Below are 5653 nucleotides of genomic sequence, written 5' to 3'. Positions count from 1 at the left end.
TCCAAGTTAGAACAGTTTATTTCCCAACATCTCAAATGCCCCCCAAAATAGCAGGGTCTAACTTGTCATCTGAACCCCATTAGTGAGGGAGTCGTGTGAGCCTCCTTTGGAAGGAGGTAAATACACATTGGTGTAATTTGGAAATGTGGGCGAAATTGCACTAACTGCTTGGTCTGGAAGGTGGAATATATTTTTTTTAATAGATAAGTCAATTCTTCCCTTTTTTTAAATTGCTCGGGAGCATTGCCAGAAGTTGCCTTATCCCCACATCTGAATTCTGTTCAGGGAAGAATGCCAGCTGTGGTGGGCTATTAGAAACAGCTCAAGGCTCCAGGCCTCTGGCATTATCTATCCACCCTCACTTTCTCGAAAAGAATGTGTGTGCATGCTTATAAAGCCAAGACTGGATTCATCAAGCAGTTAGAAGTGAGGAATTTGGATTAAGTGAGTGGATCTCTCTGTATATTTGGATGTCTACAGTTTAACCTCTAAGACCAGAGAATTGTACTTAGTAATAGTTCATGATGCACCAGTATCTCTTCAGCGTATGTGTATAGTGTGTTTGCCTTGTATTGTGTCTTGAGACAATAAACACCTTACTCCAAACTGTATGGGCAAGGAGTTTTCGTAACTGTCAACTGTGAAAAGGCTAACAACTAGACTCTAACGCTCTTGATGGTCTTCTCTGCTGCAGCTATGGACACTGCTGATCACACTGGTCAAGGTGTGATATCATAAAACTATATGTTCCATGATCTAGGCATCACCACCAATAAGGCCATGTCTTGGATGGTCATCCACTACAAATCAGACAGCAAGGAAATCTGGAGCAGGGCCTCAAAATCTTATGCAGGTAACAGGGAATGTTCACGCGGTGTAAGCCTGTCCTTAAGGCATCCTGGCCCCAGATCAGGGGTCAGCAACCTTTTTCAGCCATGGGCCAGTCCACTGTCCCTCAGACCATGTGGCGGGCCGGACTATATTTTGAAAAAAAATAATGAATGAATTCCTATGCCCCACAAATAACCCAGAGATGCATTTTAAACAAAGGACACATTCTACTCATGTAAAAACACACTGATTTCCAGACCGTCCGTGGGCTGGATTGAGAAGGTGATTGGGCCGCATCTGGCCCACGGGCCTTAGGTTGCCTACCCCTGCCCCAGATCACCCATTAGGAACAAGGGAAATTATTAGCAAGACAGGCATTACCTAAATTTTGGGCCACAGTAGAAAAAGCTATCCTTTAATTAAGTAGCACATGAAATGCTTAAACCTATGGACTTAAAAACTGAATTTCATCAGCACCCTTTGATCAGAATTGCACAAGCATTGCTCCAGAATTATGTGATGTATACAAGGGTTGCAGTTCAAATCCCTGAAAATCTTGGGCTCTGCGATGGTATAGTAGGAAACTGCCTTATAATATGTCAGGCTATTTGTCCACTTAACTCAGAATTGACCATTCTGACTGGCAGCAGCAATCCTATACATAAGTACCTGGAAATAATTTCCCTTTAAGCCAGTGGAGCTTACATCTGGGAAGAAATGCATAGGATTTCACTGTTAATAATAAATACACCAAAGAGCAGCCTTTGAACCCAGCCCCTTCCACCAATCATTTGCCTCTCCTATAGGAGCCCCCAACCGACACACCCTTGCTCCACCCCGCCCCTCCCGATGCATGTTTGCTTCCAGCTATGCAACAGTTTTCACTATCTATGCATTCATGCTCAAAAGGGATAATTAGTTATCAGGTTTAAAACAGTTCACTACATCTTTGCTTTTGAATCCATTAATAAAAGTCGTTAGCTACTCAACAGCCTAAAATTAACGATGCGGGCAAGCCTATTTGCATCAGAAAGCATTATCCTCAATGCTGCATTTGAGATGGGATGGGAATGGACAGATTTTTTTCCCTTCTTTTGTTACGTACAACCTCTTTGACATTGCTAGGACATCAGCCTCATTTATCACAGGGAATCTGCTTCCGAGTAAGGGTACTGAGGATCAGGAGAAAAGTTGTGGGAAATGGTTGGTCTTTAAGCTGTATTCCACACTGAGAAAATGTGCAAAGTTACTGTATTTTTTGCTCTATAAGACTCACTTTTTTCCTCCTAAAAAGTAAGGGGAAATGTGTGTGCGTCTTATAGAGCGAATGCAGGCTGCACAGCTATCCCAGAAGCCAGAACAGCAAGAGGGATTGCTGCTTTCACTGTGCAGCGATCCCTCTTGCTGTTCTGGCTTCTGAGATTCAGAATATTTTTTTTCTTGTTTTCCTCCTCTGAAAACTAGGTGCGTCTTGTGGTCTGGTGCGTCTTATAGAGCGAAAAATACGGTAGTTCTCTTTACTTATGGCAAATCAATTAATAAAAAAGTGGGGGGTCATCCCTTAAAATGAGAGAGAATAATGACCAACCTACTTACCTGACTCCCCTTGATAGGATGGGATGATCAAGCTTGGACTAGTCGCTCCATGCATCAACAGAGAATTTTCACATTAAAGGCAGCAGCCCAACATACAGAATTTAGTAACAGGCAAAGCTTCTCTCTCCCCTGCCCCCACCACCCAGTGCTAAAATCCATGGTGTGAATACCCTCACTTGCAACCTTTTTGTACCCAGCTGCTGCTAAAAAGCACATGAACAGACTTTATTCTGTCCTTGTTTTAGGGAAGAGTTCACTGCTCTCCTAACAATAAGTTGCACTGCTAATGTTTGCTACTAGCAGGGTTCCCATGCTTAACAGATGTAGGGCATTCAGAAAATTGGCAAGTGAAGCCTTCCCCATTATTAAAGGTGGAGAATGAGAGCTACCAGCATCGTCCATCTAGCAGCATACTGAATGCAGTTAACTAAATTATCATTCCTCCCCCTTACAACCCGTCCCCGTGCACCCCCAAAATCTTCTTTAGTGAGCTGGTGTAAAGATGTGGGGTGCACATGGGAGCTGCAGGGTGGTGGAAGAGGAGCAGCCGTCTGCTCACACATTGTTTGATGTCGCCCATAAGAAGCTAGGAGAGAATGCAAAGTAGTATCAAAAGTAGCTCACAAAACATACACCGGAAACAGAGTTTTCGGAAGGAGATTGAAGTATCTGCAGCAGGTGGTACATGTAAAACGCAAAGTTGTGGAGCTACAACTAGTATGCTTGCACTTCAACTTTTGTTTGTGTGGTGTTGACTCTGAATAGATTATCTGAAATTTGTGTTGAAGCTGGAAATAGACATGTCATTGGATTCCAGTTTTGCATGGAGCTGCATCATTCAAAAACAAATAAGCCATCTAGGAGGTAGGTTTGTGGTTCCTCTCTTTCTAGTTTCACCCATCCTTCATTATTTTTACATCTCAGTTATAAAAAGTAAAATTGCTGATTTCTTCTGCTTAGCTGCATTTATTTCCCCAGTGGATTGTTTTAGGACTGCATTTGTCTGAATGAAGATGGCTGGGGCAGGTGGTGGAAGTGGAAAGAGACTGTGATTGCACCTAGTCGTTTCATTTTTCTCAGCTTGGTGATTATTGTAGAGTTTGGACAATGACATAAGTTTCTAACTCTGAAAGAGGGCATTCCATCACTAGCAGACAGCAGCTAAGGATAGCATCCTCAATGTCAGATTTAGTGGATTTCCATTCAAGCTGTTTTGCAGTATGCAAAGCAGAACTGGGAAAGAAAAGTTGCTTCTGTTCAAGTGGATGCAGTTTTTAACACACTATGTATCTTCATAACATTATGCCTGCGCTCTCCCTGACATATTGCAAGTGTGGAACTGTGGATAAGAACAGGCAGATCCACAATACAGTAAGGACACAGCACCACAGGTGCTTTTCAGAGATGCAGTGGTCAGCACCATCACTGGATAAATATTTCAATGCAGATAGTTTCAAGCAACAACAGCATTTCCTAAGGCAGATAATGAAAGTCATTATCATTAATAGGGCGCCTAAAACATACTAAGCACTTTGGAGAGGGTGGGGGAGCAGATATCGGCCCCTAATGACTTGATACTTAAGAAGTGAATGAGAATAGCAAAGAAACAGGGAAAACACATAGGACAGAGAGGGGAACCTTGTACCCCAGATGCCAACTCACATTAATGTATCTGACGTCAAAGGAGGGCAATGTAGCTTCCTATCTTTGGAAGCTAGTTACTAGTTTTACTTGAATGCATCTAACTTGAGAGGGAGAGCGGGAGAAGGATGTAGAGAGATGCTGTCATTGAGCCACAGATAAGGCCTGCATTAGCAATATAGATCTTCCTACTCACACGCTTTCAAATTCATTCAGAAAATGTGCACTCAAGAGCCTATTCCTCGAACTTAGTGTTACCATTACTCACTTGGCATCTGCCACATGGTCCTGTGCACTAGAAGTTGGTCTTAATGTTTCTCTTCATCTGTGGCCCTAACATCCATCAGACTGCTGGCTGTACCATTGGGGTACAGTGCTCTCTTTGCACTGGAAGATGGGGAAGGGGTGGATCAGTTTTGATCTTGCACCCGCTTCACTCCTTAGAACTTCCTGCACATATTCAGAGAGACTCTGCATAATAGTCCCCATTGTCAGAAAACTCCTTGATCTTTCCAATTCAAATAACAACGATGAGAGCGTTTTGGCAATAGTTGGTCACAGTGGGATTTCTGTACCCTAACCCTGCTGATATTAAGAAGCATACGTGAAGTGTGACAGAGGAGAGAGAGAGAACGCAAAATAGGATTTCTAGCAAAATAGTATTGAGGGTAGAGATGATATTAGCACCAAATTAGCTAAAGACCCTTTAATGTAATGGAGTGTACCAGCTAGGGTCACAGAGTTACTTTTGCTGCTCTTGAACATGTTCTACGCACGTTTTGCATTTACACAAGGGTCAAAAAAGTCAGGGAGGTTAAAAAACAACAACTATAGGTTTCTTTTCAAGAGAAAATACTAATGGATCCAACACAGAAGTTAGAAACTGCAGACACAGAACTATTAAGACAGGATACAGTGCTTTTAGTTCAAACATGGCGTTTAGGAAGCTGGCAGGATAGCAATCCAAGAGACTTAATACTGTATGCTCACCAAGGCAGCGTGAGGCAATTTTCAAATTATTCCCCATTTCTTACTTCCCTACTGACAGCAAATATATGTACTGGTAGCAGCATAGATCTATTTGGCTTACTTGTTATTAGCATCAAGGAACTTAAAACTGCAATAAAACAGCATCCTCTAGTGGATACTCATGTGTTGCAATTTGAATGTTCCTTTTCAAGGATGTCTTTGTTAGCTAGACTCTCCCGTTTCCCAAGCTCTTGGCAAACAGGTCCCTACTTGAAAGCTGCTTGCCTTCCTTCTCTCTACCGCCATTATGAGGTGGCTTGCAATATGAGCCTGGGCAGCAAACTTCAGCCTTCTTTAGGCAGGAAGCACATTAAAAGCTGGGGATTCCTATTCTGTTTTGAAGTAATAGAGGAAGAAAAAGTGGAGACCATAGACAGATCTATCAAAATTCCCCATCAGCTGCCCAACATGCCTGTAATACAAGAGAAACAAATTTCTAGGAATTTCATGTATTGTTGCGCACTGACTGTCAGGGAGGTGTTTATGGAATGTTCAGTCTCAGGTGCCAAAATAACTTGGCCTGCCTTGGGTGCTATGCATTATGTCTTGTGGGAAA

At 42.6% G+C, this 5653-nt stretch overlaps 1 long non-coding RNA gene across 1 annotated transcript in view; it reads left to right on the top strand.

The window, feature by feature from the left end:
• LOC310757703 overlaps window positions 1-5653 on the top strand; it is a 421645-nt gene that overhangs the window by 383279 nt on the left and 32713 nt on the right. The gene's annotated exons all lie outside the window — the stretch shown is intronic.

The sequence above is a fragment of the Podarcis filfolensis genome, assembly GCF_964270895.1.
Source record: "Podarcis filfolensis genome assembly, chromosome: 2".
In the NCBI taxonomy this organism is placed as follows: Eukaryota; Metazoa; Chordata; class Lepidosauria; order Squamata; family Lacertidae; genus Podarcis; species Podarcis filfolensis.
Note: the sequence above shows the minus strand (reverse complement) of the source record. Positions and strands in the feature narration are given on the sequence as shown.